General features: G+C 39.0%; 2 long non-coding RNA genes across 2 annotated transcripts; one reads left to right on the top strand and one right to left on the bottom strand.

Annotated features, from left to right (window-relative positions):
• Window positions 1–12043: 12043 nt before the first annotated feature.
• LOC103477682 (uncharacterized) lies at window positions 12044–12823 on the bottom strand. The gene is made up of 3 exons (XR_535679.2): window positions 12757–12823; window positions 12568–12645; window positions 12044–12455 (listed from the first exon to the last, which is right to left on the bottom strand). It is a non-coding gene; the product is annotated as an uncharacterized LOC103477682 (long non-coding RNA).
• Window positions 12824–13961: 1138 nt separating this feature from the next.
• LOC108167020 (uncharacterized) lies at window positions 13962–17136 on the top strand. Its single transcript, XR_001777411.1, has 3 exons — window positions 13962–14110; window positions 16191–16260; window positions 16910–17136. It is a non-coding gene; the product is annotated as an uncharacterized LOC108167020 (long non-coding RNA).
• Window positions 17137–26551: the final 9415 nt, after the last annotated feature.

Genomic DNA, 26551 nt, shown 5'->3' with positions numbered 1-26551 from the left:
CCTAGTTTTTGTCAACACCATCAGAAATGAAAAGAATGTAAAAAAAAAAATCAGGCATTATTGGGGGCACCAGAACTTCTGAGGACCCCCTGACCACTTCGCCTCTCTTCCTTTGCTAAGAGGGCTAGTTAGCTCTGGTTAGCTTATGTTATTCTTTAGGTTTTTCTTCTTTTTATTCCTAAGTTGTTTGACACAACCATGATGTGTCAAACACCATAACTGACAATTTACAAAACTTTGATGAAATTTTGTGAAATAAAAACTTAATTTTAGTATAATGTAAAGATTTCATGGACCTGATGAGCTACAATATGGCCTCTTTCAGAATAACATCATATAAATTGAGGTAGTTTGGCTTTTTGTCAACTCTGTCAGATGTCAACTCCATCAGAGTTTTTCTGACTCTTTCAGTGAAATTGTCAAATCTCACTTAAATGTGCAATTAAGTCATTTTAATGTATTTTACATAAATTGCATTACTTCACATGTATGAAGTTTTTCATTTTACTCACTAGTTTGTCACCTTCAGTTGTGTCAACTCCGTCATGCAGTGTCAACTCCGTCAGATGGACTTTTTGTTTTAAATAATATTTATTTTGTTTTTTGAGAAGCATTTGTCTGTAAAATGAGTAAAAATACCACTAATAGGGTCATTAAAAATTATTTTTTATTTATTTTTGTCAGATGGTGATGACAACGTTCTGGGTCAGGTCGATTAAAAATGTAATTAAAAAAAAAAATGTTGCAACTGGTAGCCTGCACCTCAGCATCTTTACATTTCAAAAACATTATAAGGTTGGGAAATAACAAAAAAAAATTATGGGAAAACTAAAACCCATTTTGTCCCTATTCTCAAGAATCACTGATTTATAGCCTCTTACTGCAATGATGAGTTATCCTCTCAGCTCCTACAGCTTACTGAAAATTTACTTCTTAGTTTTGTCTTATTTCAAGTGCACTAAGATATTTGAACTAGAAACCAGACCAAAAATACTTGGTAAGATTTTGTGTTTCTGATTCATGTCACAGCTCTAATAACAAGATTTTCTTGAACATACAGTTCATAAGCTGGTCATGGTATCAAATTGTCCCAGAAGTTATCGCGATTAATGATAATATTGTTTTATTGAGAAAATGTTCAAGTAATTCAATTGCAATGGCATAATAATTCAAGGAAACTCTCAAAGATCAATAACTTTTAATATTTAACACAGTAACTGGAAGACAATTAAAATATCCAAAATAAGCAAACGAAACAAGAGAAATGACAAAACGTATTAATTAGTGACTAGTCGAGACCAAAGCACTGGACTGAAGACTTTTGTCACCCAGTTTTTGGTAAAAACAGGGAGAAAAAAAAGAGAAAAACAATAAATCATGCATCTGGAAATTTTAATTTACCATCTGATTAATTGATTTCTTCCTTACTGCGACAGGCCTGACTCTTCATTTTGTAGCATTTATTTCTCTTTAATGATTCAAACCTGACAAGCACATAGCTAGCATTGTGCTACCACAGAGCTAGAGAGAGAGCAGGTGAAAGCACAAAGCTGTTGAGTTACAACGGAGCGGAAAGCTGGATGAAAGGAGAACCGAGTCGGTTCGTGTTGGGGTTTCGGTCGGGTGGAGGTCCTGCAGGTGAAGACTCCGTCTGTGTCTGGCTCCTGTTTGTCAACCCACAACACAAACGCTGCATTTGCATGTGCAAAAAAGTGTCCCGAGTTGATGAGCTGCGGCCTCTTCAACCCTTCAGCGATTTGTTTAAGTGCATATTGAAGCTCCTCAGACATCGTTTGTTGTTGTGCGTTATCTGCTGCCTTTCTTTCTCCCTTGCTGTTCGTCTGGTGGTGCAGGGTGGGGTTAGAGGAGGGCGCGGTGGTCACAGTTGTCTGACACGGTTTCTGCCCTCAATGTTTGTCTTACTATTTCCATACCCTAATCCCATTTGGATAGGGTCGAGTTTAGAGTCAGGTGGTTGTTTTTGAAGGTCACTGCAGATATTTATGGACTATGTGACTGGAAGCATTCATCTGAAAGTCTAAATTTAGAGGAAGCTGTAAAAAATGTTTAGCAGCTAACAGTTTTTTCAGCTGTTTCTAATGTTGTGAAGAGGATCTGAATAACAGATGTGTGAAAGGGAAAGTTTATCTTTAATCATCTTCAGGTTATAGCAGAAACTGAGAGCATTTCTTTTTTTCATACACCACCATTGCTGAATGTAGTGAATTATTGTACTGTGTGCTAAAATCACAGTGACTATCTAAAAGCTGAAAACAATAAATTAACTGAATTGTTGAGTAACCATTTTCCCGGTCACAGCAGTACACAATATAATACACAATATATAACACACAATATATAATGCACAATATATAGTACACCATTTATAATACACAATATATAATACACAATATAATACACAGTATATAATACACTATATTATACACAATATATAATACACAATATATAATACACAATATAATCCACAGTATATAATACACTATATTATACACAATATATAATACAATACACAATTTATAATACACAATATATAATACACAATATAATACACAGTATATAATACACTATATTATACACAATATATAACACACAATATATAACACACAATATATAATGCACAATATATAATGCACAATATATAATACACAATATATTACACAATATAAGACAATAGTTCCAGTTATATAACTCAATTTAATATGGCATTAGGGCCGTTAAAGTTCTGAAAGTTGAAAACTTGTTAGAAAAAAACTCTTTAGATTAATTTTAAAAATTTCCTAAAGAAAACTTTTGGAGCTCAAAGATAAAAGTTTTTGATTTTGAAACTTAAAAGTCAAACGTTTTTGACTTTACAAGCTCGGAAAATTTCAATGTTTTTTTCTGGAACATTTCAGAGATTAATCCCAAATTTTCTGAAATTCTTGCTGGTGGAAAGTTTTTCCATTTTTTCTTTATCTACAGTTGCCATAATTTGCTGTTATAATTTTGAAGCTTGACAAAGTGTGGTACAAAAACACTTCTGGTGCTATCAGCTGTTTACATTTTTAATGTGACAACACAATGAACTGCATATTGCATGAAGTTGAAATACATAACGGAGGATTGATCTCTGAAGTTTATTGAAGGAGTTAGGGACCAGAGCCACCTGCAAATAGCTAAAATCACCAGAAACCACCTCTAAAAAAGCTTAAAACTGCTTATTTTAGTAGTTCAAACACCAAACCTACCTTAACACTCTTTAATGCTCACAGTTGAAACCTTCTAAACGTTTCTGCAGAAGCTAACATTTCCCGTCTTAGAGGTGGTAAATGTTAGCTCAAAGTCTTTTATCTTTGAGGAACAACCAATCAGCACCAAGGGAAATGACTGATGCGTCTGGATTGGCTGCTTTATTATTCTACTGTTTTCTAGAATAATCTTTAATAAAATGGTTGAGAAATCCATTAATTGATTAATTATACTTTTCTTTTGTCTCAAACTTGCCACCATACAGGAAAACCTGCCTGCGCTATCAGCCCAGTTGCTGCATTTCTTCTTCCTGGGTGTAGTTGGACGCATCCAACTATTCTCACCCATAAATGGAAAAAAAATCCACTTCTTGGCTATGTAAACACTCTGCAGAAAAATACTGGTTTAATTAATTTCCCTTTATGATAATGATTTAATCTTAGGCCAATAAATAGTAATTTTTGCAGTGCATTTCATCCCCCTAAGTGAAACCCCAATATTATTTTTTTGGCGTTGAGACGGGGGCAAACAGGATGAGTGCGTCATTAAAGCCGCACATCATCAACAGGCGGCGACTCGGGGAAAAGCATCCAGTTTGTTAATAAGTAATGACTGCCCGAGATCACAGGAACCTAACACTACAACAAAACAAGTTAAGCACAAAGCTTTGATAATGACTGTTAATAATTCAGAGTGTGTAATTATCGCTTTACAGGAAAGCACGATGGCGGCAGCTTGCTGTAGGGATGGTGGCAATTAAAGATGAGAGAGATCAGGGTCAACGGATCAAGGAGAGGCAAAGCTGGGGATTGTGTTGAGAAAGCAGACGATGGCCTTACGAGATCTGGTGAAAGATTAGACAGATGGACTTTTAATATCTTGAAAGAAATGTGCAGTAGATTCTTGATTATGAAGCCAAAATAAAGGAGCTGGATGTGAAAAAGTCTTTCATAAAAGGAAAAGTAGCGTCTGCTGCTCAATCAGCAAGGGTGGATGTTTCTACGAAAGCAGGTGATGTGCAAACCAGGTCTGGACGGTACCAGAAAAATATAAAAGTGGGATTGTATTGCAAAAAATCTGACAAATGCTTATGCTTTAGCCATCTATCTTACAGCCTTCACATTCAGTGTTTGTACAAAGATCAGTTACAGTCTAACTTTATCCCCTGAACACATGACATTTGAAAGACTCTGTCCTTTTGCATCCAAGCAGTCATTTGTGTCTGCAGTATTGCATGAAGTGCTACTGAGATGCCGCCGTTTGAGGAGCTCTGATCTGCAGACATCCCGTAATATCTGTTAATCTTGGAAGAGTTATGAGGTCATTTCCAAACAGCTTTAAGTCTTATTCACAAGTAGAAACCATTTAAGACATTTGTCAATCTTAGGAGTGGGCTTCCCAGAAAATTCACCCCAGGTCAGATGTGGATGCTTAGAAATTGTAAAAAACACCAAAGCTCGACAATTGGTAAAAGAAACTGAACATGTATGATTTGTTTGTTGGGAGGAGTGAATGATAAAGCCTCTTCTCTCTAAAACGAGTTTGGCAGAAAGTTTTAGGTCAGCAAAGCTGCATCTGACAGAACGTAAGACGTCTGCAACGATGTTCTCTGGACAGATGAGACAAAAGTTTGAAGAAAATCAAACAAGGACCTTTGCACCTTATGTTTAGTGAAAATACACGGAATTCCTCTGTTTACCAAAGTTTTCTAGAGTCAAATGTGGGTACATCTGAGTCACAGTTGGAGTTGGACCAATCTGTTGTCGATGAACCGAAACACATCAGCAAATATACAACAAAACAGCTGAAGAAGAAAGGATTCAAGGACCTAGAATGCAAAAATTCTAAATCTTACCATTTGTATTTGTCTTGTTTAAAAATTTAAACAAGACTAAACTAACCTATAAGTATCTTTGCATCAAGATTTAAGAGCTTGTTTTAACTTAATATTAACTCCTTAATATTGATGATAAAGTACTAGTTCCACTTTCAGATCTTTTCAGTTATAATATGACATTTTTAATCTGCCAGCTACATCAATATAAAGGAATTACTGAGTTAAAAGAAGCGCCGCTATCTGGCTTAAAAATTACTTGCAAGTTAGTTTTATTTTAAATGTACCAAGGTATTTGCAATAGAAACTATAGCGGAAATACTTGGTAAGGTTTTGTGTTTTTTCAGTGTAGTCGAGGTTCAGACCTGAAACTGACCTGAAATAAAAGTCTGCAAACCGAATTTAGCTGAAGCCATTTTGAAAGACGACTGGGCCAAAATGCACCAGGAGCAAACTGATCAAAAACCATCTACTGTGTCCCGATCTGTTAAAACCTCACATTTTCTTTATGCTGCATCCACGAGGTCTCTGTCTGCGGAGGAATCTGCGACCTACCACTTCCTCAAATCTGCCTCCCTGATGTCCCAGAGACCTTGAGTTACTCCAGCCAAATGTCGAGGTTTCACATTTGCAACTCAAAACTAGTCGGATCAATGGCATATGTAATCACGCCTGTTTGTCATCCCTAGATTTGAATTTCACAATGTCTGTGTGGAGCAGAGAGGTAGGGAGGAAAAGGAAAAAAACCCTGGAAAGATGTCAGACGTCTCTCAGAATCTGTCTTTCAACAGCTTCACGATCCTCTTTGACGCCAAAGGGCATTCACATGCATTTGGCGGCCATTGTTGGCAGCAAAATGACTAATCATAACATCATTGACGTGCTTTTTTTTTGTAAACTGCCTACAGACGACAGTACCATTGACAACCTTTGCTCCCATCATGAGAGAAAGAGTTAATTTGATCATGATGACACCAGTTTCTCTCTAAAGGCCCTTTTCAGGCCAGCCGCAGCAGCTGGGGCTGGAAGGAGCAGGCGATGGGATGAATCCTCAGCACTGATAGATGGAGAGGAGAAGGTGGAGGGGGCGTAAATAACAAGAAGAGCCGTTATTACGGCTCCATTTAAGGAACGAGAGGGGTTTCTGAATTGCCCTGGATTGCGATCCTGTGCTCCTCCATTCCTATGTAAGACCCTCGGAGCGGCAGAATGGGCCTTGGGCCAGTGCGAGGTGCTGAGGGTGGAGAAAGAATAAGATCACAATTGCATTTTGAGCCCAAAGAGGCAGAAACGAGGAGCCGATGAGCCCCTAATTGCCAGATGGTGAATATTTTTGCTCCCTTTCAGCAGAGCATTAATTGCAGGGCTGCCCGGGGGTTGAGACGTACTGATCAGTGTGGCAGAGGATTCTGACCCTGATTATCCCCTCAGACTGGGGAGACAGTCTGAGGGGATGGTGGGGGGCATGAAGGTGTTTAGGAGCCAATCATTTGCCTATTGAGCCACCTGGGCCTTGACATTTTGGGGCTTCAAGTCGGAGGCCGCTGATGATCAAACTGGGTTGAGGGTCTTCTGGGAGCGAAAGCAAGAGGGGAGGAGAGGAGTTTCGGCAGGGTGGTGAGGGGCAAAAAGACCACCCCCCCTGTCATCTTCTCCCCTCCCTGTCACCCACCTTTCCCTCCTCCTGCTCCGCCTTTCCCAGCCCCGAAGCTCCTCGTTTACATATCTCCAAAAGACGTAATTGAATTAAATAAAGCTTTCCTTCGGGGCAGCTGCCACAGCTGCTGTTTGTGGCATGTCAAAAGGCCCGCCACTTTAAGAGCACTTACATATGCTCCAAATTAGCAGGTCAGATAGGCGGACGCGCGATGACAGAGCCACGGCTGCCAGCGCGACAAGGGGCCCACAGCTGTGAGCAATTCACCGTGCAGAGAGGGGGCTCTTTAAGACCTCTGATTATGAAGGGCAGCGGTGCACGTGCTCATTCACATACACAACATTACCAGGCATTCATGTGTGCCGACACACACACACACACACACACACACACACACACACACACACACACACACACACACACACACACACACACACACACGTCCACATTGCCACAGATGTAGAGACTGAGGTCACTGCAACAATTAGGCAAATATTGGTCTTTTAATACAAAAATTCCTCAAGAAAACAGGGCACAATTAGTGGACTAACTGATTGAAAAAATATATTTTTGACAGCAAGTTAACATTTTTTAGTGTCTGGAAAATGAGCCATTACACAAACCTCCAGAATAGAGGCGCTACGCCGTTACCTAGCAACCTGAGCAAAGCCTAGCTCGTTACCTAGCAACCCATGCTGAGCTCCAGGATGTTTTGTCAGCTGGTTTTACCACTCTATGAGCTGTATAACGGCTGATGGAAAAGACAAATATTTTGTTGTTGACTTACCATACGGAAACCTCTTGCTGCATTCTTGTTGGTTGTGAAGGAGGCTCCACTTCTATTTTTCAAAGATGTACGGTTGTGTAATTGCGCATCTGTTTGCAGCGTTTTTCACATGCCAACAGCAGCTTATTTGGATTTAAAGCTACAAGAGGCCCTAAAACGGCTCATTCTGGAAAGGAGCAAGAAACTGATCAAATAAAATGTCGTCGTCTAAAAATGATCTAAAAATCTAGTGAACATGCTTTGTTTATCCCACAGACCTATCCTAACATGTGAAAAGAACCACAATAGGTTTAAACACAAACTAGTCTATCATATTGTGAACATATTCAACCTGCCACCTAAAGGCATGTAGCAGATTTTTCCTCTAAGCTAACTGCCATTTGAGTTTGTTTTTAAAAGTCCAGCAGTGCATGTTTTGCTTTAGAGCTCGTCACATGCAAATGGTTGCATCTCTGAACAGTTTAAATCATCTGGAAAAAGAGATGCACTGGGGATAACTCCAGGTGGGTCGCACAGTAACCATTTATTGGTTTTTAATGGAAATCTGTTTAAGCGCAACAGACTTTAACTAAATGGAGATTTGATAATAATGTAAATGAACGATTACAATGAAAGCCCAAAAGAGATTCAAATTTCTAAACTGCTCTTTTAGACTGGGAATATGTTCTAAAAACAACTTTAAGTCTATTTTAAAATAGATGCTCTGCTTTGGTGGACATGTTTCTAAAACAACGTGACCAGCATTCACAGTAAAAACAAAAATACAAATATGGATTTTATAGGACAAAATTAATTCACATTTTCTTTCTGAACTAGCTAACTAGACTTTGACTAGACCACTAAATGCATTCTGTTGCATTTCGAAGCATTCGCAGCTGTGTTTGGGTCGCTGTCCTCACATTTCAGTCTGGAATATTTTGGTTTACAGTGGAGTTTAGTAACTGCAGGGTTTTGAGGTCCAGTGGCTGCAAAAGTATTATACCAGAAATCCTTTGTTTTGTTACGTCCAATTGGTATATTGGTCAATCATTTCTACGTCTTGGCTCAGGATTCGAAGGGTTTGCTTGCTCTCACAAATGCAATGTTCACTCTTGGGAAGATTGGCAATTTTCTCACAATTTTCTTCTCTGTTTCTCCAGAAGTAAGACAGAAAACTGGACATTTTCATAAAGCAATTTGTACCTTAGGATGTTAGTCAAAATGTATAAATATCTGAGGGTATTTCAGAGCTTTTTAATTCCTTATTTGTTATTTACAAATTAATTCAGGTACGTAATTGCTCTCTAGTATCTGTTCAAATTGATTGCCTGTAAAATAATGAGATTAAGACCACGAAAAACAGCTGCTTGGGTTTAGACATTAAAAAACCAAATTGTGACGGTTATGTTTCACTTCATGGCCGCCAAAATATTGTCTCCTGGTTTCACTGGAACCATTTGTGAAGCAAAAGGAAACAAATATTTTCTCATCTATAGGTGGACACATTGCTGTGGAGGAAACCAAAACTTCTTCTCTTCCCATTTTTTTTTTGTTTCTTTTCAACAAACTCTTGAGTTTGACCTACTAACATCAGTAGACGTGTTTGTTGTGATGCCCAATCTACACTTCCTGTACCGTCCCAGATCTTTCTCTTTCTCAAGTCCGCTCTTCAGAGCTTTAGGTGAAACAACAAACAGCAGCATTTGTGCTGCAGCAGAACTGATCTTTATAGTCACTTTTCATGTGTTGAGCAGGAATCATAAAGTCATCAACACTTAACTTCGTTTATGTATCGAGTAAGACACGCCTGTCTTATTGCAATCAGGCGTTGCGAACAATCATCTAATGACTTGTCACTCAAGGTCTGTTGGGCAATTATGTTGCATTTGCATGGTAGTCAATGATGTTTATGACAAATAATCTATGTCTTAATTGCTTATCTGTTTTCCTTAAGACTGAAGTGTACTCATGATTAGATGTGATGAGCTGGAGACTCAGGTAAGAAAGGTAAGATAAAGTTGACAGGTTATATTTATCTGCAAAGGATTTTATTTGTAGTTGGCTAATAAATAATGAAGCTAAGTTTTGGAGGGAGGTCAATATTTGCATATTTTTTCTTTATAAACTTTATCTTCTAAGGAACAATGCAAAAAGAATTGATTATTGGTGAGTCTCTTTTAAACATATTGGTGTATTTAGCCAAGTTTAATGATTGGACTTATCCAAGTCTTCTTCGTTGTAAATCACCTTTTACACAGCAGTTCAGTTTACTCTTGGTTCCCCAAATTATGTTTATTCTGTACCAAGAATGCATCACTTAAAATCTACGTGCTTTGGGACCAAAGCCTCACCAGGCAAAATCAAGAGTTAGCAATACTCAACAACTTTAAAACTGAAACCATGAGGTAAAGATTTGCTCCAAAGAATCACTTCCTGACCCCACTGAGGGCGTGTTGTGACACATCATGGTTAATATTAGAGCTTTATGCTGCATTCACACCGAACACAATTTGAGCATCAGGAGCATCTGGTTTATATTCAAAGTCTATGTGGACGTGAGTCGAAGGCGCATAGTGGCACGTTTTGTGCGTCTCTTTGTGATTGAAACGTTGGACGCACAAAACGTCTGTCTGTGATCCTAATTAATTTGTTTATTTACTCTTGCTCAGTTAAATTTCTTATGTATACATTGTATATGGTATTTTTTGTAGTTGATAATGTTGTTATTCATGTCATTTCTTTTCTTTCTCCTATGTGATGGAGATAGATATTATTTAAAATGTATATATGTGTTATTTAAGTCACCTAATTAGCTCTGCATCCTGAAGAAAAATATGGTATTTTAGAAGATAATTTATCTGTCACGTTGCCAGTAATGGCGAAATTAATAGTAAATAATAAAGATTTTGTGGCATTCTCGTTTAGTGACATAATTATATTAGTTGTGTTACCACCCCCACGCCACTAGAGACCCGAAAAGATGCGACTAAGAAGCAGATTTAGAATTATACTGAAAGCTACGGAATGAAAAAAGCTGTGAGCTGCGCTGAAGTAAATAAAAAAGAGAAGCTGAAATACATGCTGAGAGTGAAACTCCTTCCTAAAGATGAAGCTATATCACAGATTTCAAAAGAAAATTTAAACGGGACACCGCGGATAATATAGGAAATAGCGCCCCCTTCACTTCCGGAGTGCAATGGTCCCATTTCCAAATAAGGTAAGAGGCTGACAGTGGTCCGTCTCCGCCCCTTCCTGTTTGCTGCAGCGAGGAAAACATCGCTGATAGCGACCGTCGTCTCTGCCCAGCTAGTTTGTGAAACTCACAAAACATCTGAATTATCTGGTAAATTCAAACACGCTCTGACGGCAACATTCTGTTGACTTCAGTGAATAAAACCCAGAAACTCTATATTTAATCCGCTATTGTTCAAAAGTAACCGGGAGATGAAAAAAAAGGAAAGAGGTTCTAATGAGCTTTGTGCCATTATGAGCCGTCACCGTCGTTTGTTCAATAAATACTGAACAGAAAATGTTCAGCAAAGACAACCGAGCCTCCGTTATGATTGCAGAAACATAATATTTTGGTGTTTCATCCACCTTGGTACAAAGAGAGAGATCGTCAGCGGAAAACAGCGGCTCGTCTAGAGCGAATGTGACATGAGTAAAATGTCAAGCATTAGCATTAGCTTCTTTTACCATAGCGGTTTAGCATCAGCAGAGCCAATGTTTATGATTTGTGCTTCAGGGTTAGTGCCACAAATTCGTAGTTAAATGTGGACCACATGTATAAATTGGACCATTCCTTCCCAGCTCTTGTTTTTGAATATCGATGGATTAAACACAGTCACAAGTTAGCAAGTGTACCTTCTGTCTGTCATTTTCATTTATACTCTTATAGATGATATGAGCTGGTTAACAACAGACCTGAATTCAGCTCATGGTTGTCAAACGGAATGTAAATAAAACAAATATGGAGCCTCGTTTCTTAACTCCTGACCCTCATTCAGATCATAGGGGTGTTTCTGTGGTGGACAGAAAGCCTGTGACTCAGCTGTTTGCCTGAAACATTTGAGAATAATAGATGTGAAGGCACACCAAACAAGGACCTTTAAAAAATGCATGAGTGCCCCCCACCCCACGTGGAAACCTCCCTCTCCCCCCTCAGAATAGAGCTATCACTGGTGCCTGTTATCTCCCCGAACCCCCAGGTAGAAAATGGTAATGATACCACTTAACATCGCTGCACATATGGAGGGAAAATGGAAATGCCAACAGCACCTCAACTATAAAGCAAATCAAATTGAAATATTAATCCGCTGATTAATATAACATTATGAGGGCCCATTCTCTTTGTTGTTAAACAACAAAGGGTTGCAAAATAAGCAACTGCCTAAGAGGTAAGGGGTTTAAAAGAGTCCCACAGAGGTGCTAAAGCCCCTTTCAAACATCATTACTCTGCATAATGCATTCCCTTCCACAGTGCTGAGATTTGATATTGATGTTTACTCATTTATTTTTTAATTAACGCTCGTTGTTAATGAATTCTTTGATGAGAGGCATTTTGTAAATCATTATCCTTGGAAGAGGAAAAAAGGGATGGATTGCCGTTACCCTTTATGCTCGTGACAGAAGAAAAGATGCAAGGTGTAAGGGGAAAAAAAAGTTACGAACAAGAAGCGGGGTCATTGTGTAAAGTTTGTTTTCTGATGCGTTGATTTTTCTTTTCCCCCTGTTGGTTCGTCTTGTTGCTGTTTTTCGTTGTTGCGTCGTATCTACAGGGATGAGCTGGAAAGTCGACAGGGACAGGGAGCCTCTGTGGATACTTAGCTAATTGCAGGAATATAACTCAAGGCTTTCAGGGAGTCGTTCAAGTGGGGAGGACGGACGCAGTTTCATCCACACAGCCCTCTGTGGGACTCCGTCCTTCCCTTCCTCATCACTGGGGATCTCTGTGGAGGACGTGAGGTAGACAGATAAACAAGGGAAGTTTGTACCGGCAGTTTTGTCACAGCTGCTTTAATGTAGCACAATTATTACATTTATGTTGTAAAAATTACATACAATTACCACCTGGGCCTTTTTATTTCAATATGGATGGATGGATTTGTTTAGGTCTTTTTTCACTGCTTACATCTAGAGCTGGACAATAAATCAATAACAATATATATAGGGATAGACATGTGATCAATATCAACAGGTTACACGTCTGCTAGAATATTCAATATTCAATAAGTAGAGTATTCGCTGAACTCTGATCCAGAACCGCACAGCATTCTGGGGGATGTAGGCAGGTGAGAAGACTAGTCGCTCAGTTTGTCACAGCCAGCTAAGCTAGGTTGGCGGAACCAACTCTCACTCATTGGTAACCTAGCAACTCACTTATTCTGTGGTTACCTAGCAACAACTTGATGAGTAACTGGCACAGCAGCAGTTTAAGGTTTTGCCACTGTCGCTCAACTGCTTAAAAATAAAAAACAGCAATGGCGTGAAGTGAAAACTGGATAAAAGACGAAAAGCCAGTTAGCCATTATTTCAGATATTTAAAACAAAAACTTAATCAATAATTATCTATCGATTTCTTCTTTTGCTCATCTGGACATGCATCAAAATAAAAGGAAAATCCAACAGCTGTTTTTATAATGAGCACATTGAGGAAAAAGAAAATAAAAGCAATCAGATATGAAGTAAATATGGATCCCTTAGCAGCGCGACGTCACGTTTGCAAGCTGCCGCCCCAAACTCCCTGCTGGGGGGCAAAAAGCCGCTGGCTGACGATGACTGCCACCGGTTTAAATTATCAATAAAACGCGCTAAATCTTAAATGTATGCCTGATATATAAAAGGAAAAGGGAGGCAGTGCTTTGCTACTAACTGTCGACATAAGCTAAGTTACCTCTATAGGTTAGGAAAAGGTTTTAATTAAGAAAAAAAGAGTGAGAGGGAAGTAGCTCAGTTATGCTAGCTTGACTTTGATGACCTTGACATGTAGATGTGATGTGGAATTTGGTGTTTTGGTTCAGTTGAAAAATAATTTAAAAAGTGACCTAAAAACCAACTCGGATCAGATCAGGTGTTTAAATTAGCTAAATTAGCTAATAGCAGCTAATCACAGAATGTGGTTCTGTTTTTTGTGTGGGAAATGTTTGAGTGGTTTTTTTTTGGTGTTGAATCTTGAGACATTGAATGGCCTTGTTGCCAGTTGCCATGGCAACAAGTCTGCGTGTAGTGCAGCACTGTGCTAAATTAATAACGCCCGTGTCTCCAGGTTTGATTTTTGTAGCGGTAGAACACTCTGCTGCGTCAGAGCGTAGAAATAATCCATCACTGATGTAAACAATAACATGCAAGGGTCCCCATGAAGGCTGCAGGTAAATACAGATTAAAATTGATCTAATTAGGGTTTCACATTACTAAGAAGATGTTTGCTGTGTTTAAGGAGTGCCGGTTTGTGATCCTCTAGGCGAGTCTCAGTGTGAGGTTTGGACCAGTTGGCCACAGATGAGTCTCAAGCCCCCAACCCATCTGGAGCCACCTTGGAGATGAAGCAAAAAAACCTGGAGCGTGTCCATCTCTTGGCAGAGCCGGTCCGACTCCATACATACAAGTGCGATTGTCTCTAATCCTACCAAAGAATTAATTGGTTAATTGGATCAATTAGATGTCCCAATAGGTTCTGATGACGTGCGGTAGGCGAATCAAATGGGTGCAAGTCAATATTTGAAGCGACTGTGTGGTTGTTGTAAGCAGGTTGTCGAATGTTGAGAGGTATTTGCATCTTCATTATGTGTTATTGGGGCAATTTCTGACAAATTCTAAATGTTATTTAAAATTCGTCTAACTTAAATCATGCGGGCAATTTTTCACGTTTGCGTCACTCGACGCATTATGCAGTGCTTGTTTTCGGAGACAGAAGAACTATTTTCATGAGTTATGGCATTTGCAGAATCTCAAAGATCGAGCTGCTGTTTTTCTTCCTTCAAGCCAGTTTTAAATGGAGCCAAACTGCACGGCTTTAAAGGCACATTCATCAAAAAGCGGAGTGCGCTGCAGATGCTGCCACTTTTTCTTTTTAGGAAAAAAAAAAAAAAAGATTGCAAGTAGAATTATGGCTTTTCATCAGCCGATAAATTTCACTTGTGATTAATTGCAACGCTCACTTTTGGGATCACTTCTGCACAAAAGAGCATTTCTGCTTTGTAAAATTCATATAAAAGAAATGCAAATCAATGGTGTTCTTGGCACCAAACATATGCTGCCACAATGCCAACAAGCCTGCCCCTGACAACCCCAGCTGGGGGCTTGTAAGACTTGCTCTTGGCACAGGACGTTTTTTTCCACCCGCTTTGCAAATGATCACCAATTAATACGAACAGCATCCAATTCTAATTTTGCACCTGGTAAGATTGTGAGTGTCTTCTAAAGCTCTTCTAAGCTATCGATATAAATGACTCCCTTTTGGGGGGGAAAAATAAAAACGATGGCAAAAGTCCATAACTGGGAATCAAAAAGGGACGAGTCAGAAAGGTGCTCAGCTGTTTGAAACATGGAGTTTTTGACTCAAAATGTTCGATTTTACACCTTTTCTAAAACAAAAATCCACTTTTTAATGCCCCTTTGCGTTAAAACTTTGAGAATAAGGGCATGTTTATCACTTGGTAATGCAGCAGCATCCATCCATGTGATGAATCCCACACACTCCCTAAAAAATACAGACAATTCAAAAGCATCGCACGTCACTAATTGCTCATCAGAGTCTCCTAGCGTCTCTCTGTCTTCTTTCTCCCTCCATCTCTCACTCTGAAATTGATACTCGCCATACGACTTATGATGGATAGGAAGCTTTAATGAGCTCTTACAAGCAATTAAGTAATCAAGAAGCCCTGCTGCTGTGCGCTGGAGCTAGCAGGAGCGGTGACAAACGGAGAACCATCAGCTGGGTAATCAGCGTAGGACACAGTCACCGCTGCTAGCCACTCCCTGACAGAGGGGCCAGATTGTCCTGTTACGCCTGGAAAAATAGTCCCTGAACTTTACGACTCAGACCTTATCAGGTTTGAGGCTCTTAGTATGAAGAGTTTGGCAGGAGGACTTGAGAGAGCACAGATGAAGAAAGTGCAACTTCTGGGTCATGAGCGACACGATTATTGAGCCACAAGAGATTTAGTGAAGGGGAACGATCAGCAGCGGAAGCAGATTCAAGTCAATCCTCATTAGGTTAATTAAGATAAATGACTGTGCCATGAAAAATCCCCCCAAAATAAACCAGAGGATACAGTATAAATAATCTAAATGCTCATAAATCATCAGATTCCTTCGTGCGTTAAAGTATAAACTCCTCACTCTGGTCATTTATTCAACTTATTGAATCCTGGTTAAACAATTCAGCATTAAAGTTTATTTTTATAGCATTTTTACAGCACAAAGTTCAACAAAACAGGTAGACAAATGTTAAAACAAGAAAGAAAATTAAAATTGATTTTTTAAAAAGCTATAAATATATTTAAAAAATAATAAAACAAATTAAAAACAAGACATACTTAATTTCAGTTCCAGCAATTTCCCAAAATTGCTGGAATTGGAATTTTAAGGGGAAAATTACTTCGGTTTTCATATTCATAAAGTTTATGCACAATTACATCTAATTTCTGTAGCTATGGATGTAAAACTTTCATAATTTATTGCAGGTACAGCAGACAGGCTTTAAATGTGGAACCTGAGAAGCGTCACAGCAGAGCCAGATGGACACGGACCAAAGTGAGGCGTAAACTTTAATATCCTTTAAAGTCTTTTATGTTCATTTTATATTAGACAAAGTTTTTGATCAATAATTTAGAAGATCAAATTTACAAACACCAATAATCAGATTTCTTTAAAAAGTCATTGCTGTGTTTTCTGTAATTTATTTAGAGTTGAAGTAAAACTGAGTTGATATTTTCACTGACGTAGAATCAACAAGCATTTATCGCCCTGCTTTAGAGGAGATACCAGACGGGTTTTTGAACAGCTGCTAAGAAAACTTAACCTTAAAGTTAAAAGCCTTTGACTAGACCATCTAACACGTGTCAAACTCAAGGCCTGTGAATCCGACCCGCCACAGCTGGTAAAGATAAAAATCCAAATTATTTCATGCTCCATCCTCGTTTTCTCTGATATTTACACTTCTGATGGATTGTTAGCTTCATTCCACTACCAAGATTATTGAATTGCAGTTTGTAATTTCTGAGAAGAACTAAATTAGGTTTGGGTATGTTATTTTACACTTACACTTCGGGAAACCCTGGTTTTAAACTTCCTCCCTGAACTTTGTGGTTAGAATCATCTGAGACACATCAAACGACACATCAGTGACTTTTAAAGGCCACAACTGCATTGAATTTTAGACTTTTTTTATCGTTTTGCTCAGCGGTTTGAGCTCCTCGCCTGTGATAAACAGTCGGTGTTGTGACGAGGAAGATGAAGTCTATCTGCAAGATCTGCGCTCCGTGCTCACCTGGGGCGTCTGAGATGGCGGGCTCCGTGTTCACAGCTCGGCGTTCTCACCCATCCACAGCATGTTGGGCGCCCCGGGGCAGAACGACACCTCTCCCACACTCTCCTGAATAATTCTGCCCCAACCATACGTCTTGTGTCTTTTTTTTTTATCTCTTTGCAGGCCCTGAGATAATACGTTTCACATTGCAAATCAAATATGTTGCTTATTAATGGGGCGACTTTGGCGAACGCTACCTGCAGAAATGCCGGAGGGGGGAGCTAGAAGAGAGAGGGACGCCGACATTGTGGTGGTGTGTTCTCTCTCCTCTCTCTCTGTTTCTCTGAGAACAGGATAAAACAGCTGAGGGTGCAGATTTTTCATTGCTAAACTGGCACACACTGGAGTGCTCACATGCACTGTATGGAAATAAGAAGAGCCAGGGTGTGGCGGGTGGCTATGCTGGAAAATTAGCGAGACATAAAGTATTTTTTTTCTGGTTTCAGTGGGCCGCTGAAAGCACCAACACAAACAAAGCCTCGTGTTTGGGTGGCAACAATGACAACAGTGCCAGTTATTTTCATTAACTACCATCTGGCTCATTATATTCCTCCCTATTCAGACATGGGCCCATGCTCTGTACACTTTGTTTCTTTCATGAAATTATCTGAGAAACGCACAGAGAAGCTGTCGACGTCTGCATGTGGAAACGCAGAGCGAAGCCGCGCCGTGCCGCTAACTTGGCGTCATTTCCTCGGATTCCGTACAGATTGCACCGGCTAATTATGATCTAATAACTGGCAGACTGTCTGTTTCAATATTATTACAGGAAGAGTAGGTTAAATGAATAGCTCATCATCTGCCCCCTGTATCAGTCATGTTGTTTTAATGATCATAATTCCACCATTAAATCTTAATAATATGTCAAGATCATAAGGGAGACATGTCAATTTGGGGGCTTCAATGAGAATTAAGCCAAGGATTGCCGAAGTTGAGCCTGTTTTTTCTTTCCTGGAGAGGCCTGATTTCGTTAGCCGTGTCCTCACACAGCAGCAGCAGCGCAACAGAACCAGAGCTGTTTCTCAGTCAATCTGATATCCGAGTAATTAATTTCTAATCTCTGATTGATGTGTTGATGCTGAACCGGAAAGAAGCAGGGGTAAATGTTGCTAGCGCCAACATTCTCCAAGCACATATTTTACATTCAAGCCATGAGATTCTATTCAGGAAGATTAATCACTTAAAGGAAACAAACAAAACCATTTCACACGCAAAAAACAACTGTTAGGTGCATGGTGAGCTATACATAAACTAATTTAAACATTTTCAAAACTTTAAAGGTGGCCTGTTATGCGTCCTTGAACAGGGTAGGATATGTCCATCCATCCATCCATCCATCCATCCATCCATCCATCCATCCATCCATCCATCCATCCATCCATCCATCCATCCATCCATTTTCTTTACACCCTTATCCCTAGTGGGGTCAGGAGGTGCTGGTTCCTCTCCAGCTAACGTTCCGGGCGAGAGGCGGGGTCACCTGGACAGGTTGCCAGTATGTTGCAGGGCGGGTAGGATATGTTTACGGGTTAAATGCATTTTTTACACAAACTCTTTCTTAGATAAAGAGATTTTAGTTTGCTCAGTTCTAACTATTTTGACCACCTTTTTTGCCGCCACTGGCCACACCCCTCAGCTCAATGTTTACGTTTGTAATCTCTTCGAAAAGCAGAAGTAGAGCCTCCTGGACAACCAACAAGAACACAGCAAGTGGGTTCTGGATTGTAAGTCAACAACAAAACACTTTTCCAGCAGCCATTGTGCAGCGCATACAGCGGTGAAACTAATGGAACAAATGTGCTGGAGCTCAGCTTGGGTTGCTAGGTGACAGGCTGAGGTTGCTAGGTGACGGGTAGTGCCTGCTGATTTGTGACATTAAATTCCAGAGAGTTTTCAAACTCATTTCCAAGACACCAAAAAACTTGAACTTATTGCCATTGGAAGTGGCAATAGGTGTTTTTTTTAAGTGCCTGGGTTGTTTTCAGAAGGAGTAGAAACCCAAATGGAAGTACAAAAACATGCAAAATGTGAATTTTATGTAGTAGATGACTTTAAAGCATTTACTAAGAAGGTTTATAGTTGGACTTCTATCTCCATGTTTTTGTTTTTTGGGAACAGAGAGATTGGAAAGACAAGAATAAATCATACAGAATTATTAAGTTTTGATTTTAAGTGAAAATATTTAAATATATATTACATGTACAATATGGACAAAAACCCGTGTACAGGTATTTCCACACAGAATTGCCAGACTGAAGATCAAACTATTGAACAGTTTGCTTTCTACTCCTCAACCCAGATCTGGAGAAAACCCAAACACTGATGGGAAAACAAGTCAGACTCCACACAGAGATGATGTACTTTTTATAAGAAACTCATTTCTAATAAAACTTTGTATTTAAGTTCAAAACATTGTTTTTGGAATTAAAACGCACCAAAAGAAAAATAAATGCAGGAGGATAATAACTTCTAAGAAGTCTCTTTGGTTCATCTGTTGGAGTCTCAGGCACACTGGACTTTGAAATCAAGCCAAGAACCTCCAGAATAGATGCTTTTTTGGATGGACTTCTAAACTCTCAACAGGACTTCGCCGCTTTGAGGCAGTAACCTGTCTTCTAATTACTGATCCCTCAAGGATTTTTGCTTCTTGAGGCAAAGTCCCGTCCAAGAAAAAGCTGCTGGAGAAAAGAGAAAGTGTGGCGAAAGAAACGAAAAGGGGAAATCTGATGGCAGTGATGAAACAGGAGGGAGTTTGAATAAGACAATGGCTCTGTGAAAGAGTCACACCAAGTAAACATCGGCAGTTCAATGCGGTGGCGACTCGTTCTGGCTCGAAACAAAAACGACTCTGGGGCCATCAATCTAAATCCACTGGGCGTCCGAAGGCGGCAGCAAATGAATGTGTGTGTGGCTGCGTGCAGAGTGGTGTGTGTGGCAGTGCAGTGACTGGGTGTACCCTGCCCCGAGGTCCCTGCCCTGGTCAGACATGTATATATATCAGTGGGTGTGAATGAGTGCATTGAAGGGTGGCTTGCTGGGGAGTTAGTGAAAGAGCATTGTTTAGATGTTAAACACCCAATGAATGTATTGATGGACAGTCTGTGTACATTGAATCTAAATTGGACTGGAGTTCAACTGACAAAGTCTATGTATAGTAAGATCACCATGACATCGATCGATTTGTTTCTGTACAGGTTTTAAAAGGTGCATTCACACCAGTCTGCTTTAATCGAGCCCTTATTCATTTATCTAGAAAGTTTGATTGGTTTATGGAAGTGTGAATATGCAAAAAAAAAGGAACTCTGGACCGCCTACAAACCAATGTTTAAATAAACTCTGTTGGGGTTTGAATGCGTATGTGAATGAAAAGTAAACAAGACTCTCCGAAATCAGGAAGTGGACTATGAAGCAGGGCATTTTGGGTAAATACAACCAAAACAAAGGTGCGGGTTTAGCGTTAGCAGGAGAAATGGGTCATAATCTTTCACCAAAGACAAATGAGAAATCCTAAATCCACTCTTCATTTCTGTTCACATTTTGTGAAGAAGGAAGTTGTGCTCATGTTTTCTTTAAATGTTTTTGTGCCGTTTCGTTCAGTGGTTCTTGGTGCAGCGCCACCGCAGGCGAGGAGGGGAACAGCTTTTTCTAAGAGTTTGGTTCATTTGACACAGTGCAGTATGAAAGTGAACCACACCAGCTGAAAATGTTACAAATGTTGCAACTTTGGTCCCAAATCAAACAGAGTCTTCAGGTTGTATACATTGGAATACAATGTGTTCCAATGGATGAACACACTGGAATTAAAAGACTGTGGTATTTCCCCATTTGTGATTTTAATGGTTCTGACTGAGTGTGACCACTACAAGTCTTTTACTACAAACCAATACATCAGGAACTGAAGAATCTATTGGTGAAACATTTTTAATGAACAACATAAAAAGTCTAATTGTCCATAGTTCATCCTGGTTTTAAGCCATTTGTGACGCCTTTGTTACTGCTAAGTTGGTGGGTAGCACAGAGTGACCAGTTTCAGTGGTAATCCAGAATATTTTCTTCATAACGTCAAAGAGCCATCATGTGAGTGGTGAAAACACAAAGTCTGGTATTTTTTCCAGTTTTATAAAATACTGATGATTTGTGAAGTTCAACAACATCTTCAAGATGTGAACATTATTTTTCAGGCACATAGTGCCATTTTATATTTATAAAACTCCTACTGTTTCTGAAAGGAAGTCGTCGCAACATTCCTCCTCTATTAAAACCCTTTAGCAACGTTTTTACTGAGAAGTGGCTCGCATTATGATCTCAGTTCCACCAGGTGTTTGCTAACTGCGACTAGTTAGTCTGAAGGAGCTCAGAGGGGGTTTGCTCTGTTAGGCTACAAAGTTAGTAAACTGCAGCTTGAAGGAGGAGCTTCGTCACTGAAGGCGGAGCTTGGTCCACCCAGTTGTTTTGCGCAGCTGAATGGTTGCCATGGAGATTAACGGATTACTCAAACATGCATGAAAGAATCGAGGCGACACTCCAGGTTTGTTTTTGATGAGGGAATAACATTATAACATGATGTAAAGCATAAAAAAGCTGATTTTACATAATACTGCCCCTTTAAAAAAAATCCTGTGGGTCAGTGTAAAATAATGTAAATAAAAAGCGATAAAAAGACTATCTTTCCATCTATGCACAAAAACCCATCCTGCTGTTGAAGTGGCCACCTAAAATAGAGCGCTGGCAAAAATAACAATGTCGTTCCACATGCTCTAATGCCAGTTGATCAATAGTAATTACCTACCTGTGGACTTGGCCAGCGGAGCTTCGGTTGCCCCTGGGGGTTTCACTGGAGACGGCTCACAATCCAGTCCCAGGTAACTCCGTAGGACAGACCTTTTAATTGCTTTGTTCGCTGTGAGTAATTGAGGGTTGGAGCACGTTTGCCACGAGGAGTGTGACTTCACTTGGCCTCCGTCTAATTAATCCCGTCACACAAGCCTTCTGCCTTTAATTTTCACTTTGCACACGGCATCGTGAGGTGCGAATACAACTGGAAATATAAGTTGGTAACTGTATACGGCATGCTGAGCCAGATGCACTACACATGCAGCCATATGGGTAGACAGGGAAGTGTTTGTGTGTTTTTTATTTCTTTCTGTGTGGAGGAACATATTGCCAGACATCATTTTAGCACAGCAACTGTCCCACTGCTCTGATTTGATCTCATTTACACACCAGACCCAAATCAGATCCGCGGAACTGTATCAATATGGTTTCATTAGCATACTGATTCATCAGCTGGTTAATTAGACAAATTTCCTATAGACTGATTATGCCTCCTGGACCTCTTGGTGTGAAGACGTATAGAGTGCATTAGTAATTTAATTATTCTCTCAAACAAGGCGGGCTTTGAGTTTTTTTCTCATATTATTCAACCAAAGTCAAACTGTTTAGAAATGTGCATAAAGGGAAAAGGGAACAAAAAACATCTGTTATGCTTTTAATGAAACGCTCACAGAGCTAACGTCACACTTTCATGCAAACAGCCTCTGTGAACAACAACGTTACAGTTTCCATCCAGGAGTTATTAACCATTCGCCTTATTGTTATAGAGCGTATTTAGTGAAGAACCGTTCAAATGCATGTAATATAAATACATGTTTTTGTCTCCTGCAGGTACAAAAACTGAAGGTTTGTTAAAGAGAAATATCTAAGCGTATATGCATGAAGAACAGTGACAAACTCTGGACCAAACAGACAAACATGGCCGCCAAGGCTGAGGGGAGGATTTTAGTGTTTGTGCTGGAGCGACCAATGCTAAGCTAACTAACAGCTAAGACATAAAAACTATCCCTAACAAGTTACAGGCATAACTAAGCTTTAGAGACCGACCAGTGTCGAGTCCGGCAGGCGGATCCCTCTCTGAGATCAAAATGATGCCATTTTCGTCACGTGTCAATGAGAACCGATCTCAGCTCTTCGAATGAAGCACGCCGGGGTTTAAACGGCTCTGGATGGCTAAACTGCCTGAACCAGTTCTCGATGTTGCAGCTTCGACATTTTGTTGTCGTTTGTCCTCAGCCTCATGCCGTCCGTCTCTTCTCATCACAACCCGATGGCGAACCTTTCGTCTCCGTCTCTGTGTGATCCTGATGTGTGATTTGTCTGGTTTTAATTAGTGTTTTATTTAGAGCAGCAGTATATTGTCATTTCTCCAGAGAAAGAGCAATACCTTTCCTTTCTCTAATCTTAGATTAGCTTGTATATAAAGTTAGGTAATAACTAGTTATATTTACTCAGCTACATTTACTTGAGTAACTTTTTGAACAAATTTACTGTTAGCAGTAATTTTACTACGCTGTACTTTTTACTTTTACTTGAGTAAAAACATGCTGAAGTAGTGCTACTCTTACTTGAATGCAATTTTTGGGTTCTCTACCAACCTCTGCTCTTTGGTTACCTAGCAACTCATTCATTCTGTGGTTACCTAGCAACAAACTGGTGAGTAACTTGCGCAGCAGCAGTTTGAGGTTTTGCCACCGTGACTCAGAACTGCTTAAAAATAAAAACTGGATAAAAGAGTTTCCTCTTTTATCCAGTCAAAGCTGGTGGTCGTGCCACCAGCTTTGACTTATTTTATTTATTTAATTACTGATGTCGACTGATATGAAATGACATCTGTTTTAGAAAAATTATGTTTCTGTCAGGTTGGTCAGAAGTTTTTTTATTAAAATAAACTGATTTGTACAAAAAAGTAATTTGCCTGATTTTTTTTATTTATTTATTTTTTGCTATCTATATGATTTTTTCTTATTTTCATCCTCTACTAAAATGTATACACTAAAACTTTGGTCCGTCTAATTATCTAATTTTAAAATATTAAATGATTCATGATTTGATCCGTTACTCTGTATATGACCAGACTTTTTCAAGTACTTTTTTATTCTTACTTGAGTAATTTCTTGGCTACTTTTTACTTTTACTTGAGTAAAGTTTTTGTTGCCCATATCCACTTCTGCCTCTCTCCGACTCTGTTTAAACTGATCAAAATAGTATAAAATTTGGTCCTCCTTGGACTAAAATCAGAGAAAACTTTGTATTTATCATTTTTTCTTCCACACTAGTATCAGACCAGATATATATTTGAAATTTGGCAGAGTTTGGCCCAGTAAAATCCAAACTTATGTTCAGATTTTGTCCTGTAAGTGGCACCTTTTGCCTGAGAGTCTGGTGTTGATATGGATTAAGGAGTCGTCTCCACCTACAGCCTGATCTGTGGTTCACAGGCGTCACACAGCCGAGGGTTTTTATTAGCACTGCCACCTTCTTCTGCATGTCACCTTCACCAGGGCTCATTACATGCGTCAGACTTACAGATTCATATGTTTGGCTCTCAGTTTTCATATTGAAGGTACATACTTTACAGCAGGGTGTCAAACTCATTTTTGTTTTGGGCCAAATCAACATCATGAATCCTCTTAAAGGGCCGGTTGTGCCGAATGTATTGATAAAACCTGTTCACAAACTTAAAGTATCAATGGATTTATCAAATTAAATATTATTGAGTATCTTTTCAATCCCTCCAGGATTTTGGGATTGTTTTGTGAATATTTTTGCAGTAATAATCAAAGTGTTTGTGGTACTAATTTGTAAATATTTTGCGCTTATTTATGTCTGTAAATGTGACTCTTTATTACTCGCTGTATAAATCATGGACTATAATCTGACATCAGTTAAAGCTGAATTAACTGTTTAGGACAGGTAAAGATTTTGACAAATTTTTGATAAAAAAATTTGTAATAAACTCCCAGTTATGTATTAGTGCAAAAACGTGTTGGGATTTGTTGATTTTGTGTGGATTTCCACAATAATTCACAATAAACTGGAGGGACTGATTGACTGTAAAGTAATGAAGACACCTGCCAGGATGAACCTTTATATCATTTCATCTGATCACTTTATTATGTTTCTAGGCCTTGTTGCTAAAATGTGCTGCACAAATGAACTTGGCTTCAGTTTTAACAGTAATTTTTTAGTCATGGCTGGAATACTTTACAATACATTTAAGATGTAACACCAACCAACACAGGGGTTACCTACAGGTGACCCATGAAGATTCACTTTTCACTTTGATCCAATCGCCTTCAAAGTGTTTTTTAACTTTACATTTTCTTTGTGGACTTTATTTTACATATTTGTTGGTTATCGCTGGTTTCTTTATGGATTTTATTTTTTTATTGCTGGTTTCTTTGTGGACTTTCCAGATGGTTTGTATCGCAGAACCATCTGGAAAGCTTTGGAGAGTCCTGGCAACAAACAAAGAAGAACAAAATTTGAGTGCTTGGACAGAGTGGGCTTACTATTACTGAATAAAATAAATTCTTTATTCTGCATGAAGGAAATATGGACATGCACTTATTTCTTACTCTACATTTAAAACACTTTTTCCTTCAGGCTCAGTCTATGCAACCAATCCTGTTTGGTTTTACCTGGAGATAAATTTCTATTATTAACTATTAGTGAGTCACAGAAATCAACTGAAAGAGAGGCAAAGCTATGTTTTCTCTGATTTAGAAGTAAATTCAGACGTATAAATATTTCTTCTAATCTCATTTTTGTATCTCTTTTAAAGGTGTAGTATGTAACGTTTATTAAAAATATGTTTTTTACATATTTGTTAAAACTGTCTATATGCTGTGACAGTATTTTATAAGAAAGTCAAACTCTTCGTCCTGTGCTTCCATTCAGAGATTTGCCACTCAGTCAGAAACAACGAATCAGAGCCAGAAGGAGGGTCATAGCGCTGTCAATCATGCTTGTGTATGCTGTTTCTTTCGGCTATGCTGCAGTAGATCTTGTCATGAATGCTACACTAGTTAGCATAGACAACAGATAAATGGTTTTCCTGTAAAGGCAAGTTGTTTCTCCACCGTTAACCACACTGAGCAGGGCATACATGAGATTGATTGACAGCACTAAGACCTTCTTTCTTGCCTGTGATTGGTTGTTTCTGACCGTGAGCGGTGCATTTCTGCAGATTGGTGACAGTAGCACTGGGAGAAGGTGGAAGAAGCTGGAAGAAGCTGGAAGGACGGAAAGAGTGTGTAACGTAAACACATAAAATGGGAGAGGACACAAAGTAAGAAGTTAATCTGTCACGATAACAGATTGTCACAGAAGTTATTACGATAGACGATAATATTGTTTTAAGAACAATTTATAGTAATATAATGGTAATAATATGATGTGAGAACACATTCTCAAAGATCATTAAACTTGAAATTCTAATGAACATTAAACACTGGAACTGGAAGAGATTTAAAATATCCAAAACAAACAAACAAAACAACAGAAACAACAAATAAAATGAATCATGAAGTCTGTGTAAACTAAACTGTCTAGTTGAGACCAAAAACCAGACTGAAGATAGCAAGTATATATATATATATATATAATGAATCATGAAGTCTGTGTAAACTAAACTGTCTAGTTGAGACCAAAAACCAGACTGAAGATAGCAAGTATATA

The sequence above is a fragment of the Poecilia reticulata genome, linkage group LG16 (assembly GCF_000633615.1).
Source record: "Poecilia reticulata strain Guanapo linkage group LG16, Guppy_female_1.0+MT, whole genome shotgun sequence".
NCBI classification, from domain to species: Eukaryota; Metazoa; Chordata; class Actinopteri; order Cyprinodontiformes; family Poeciliidae; genus Poecilia; species Poecilia reticulata.
Note: the sequence above shows the minus strand (reverse complement) of the source record. Positions and strands in the feature narration are given on the sequence as shown.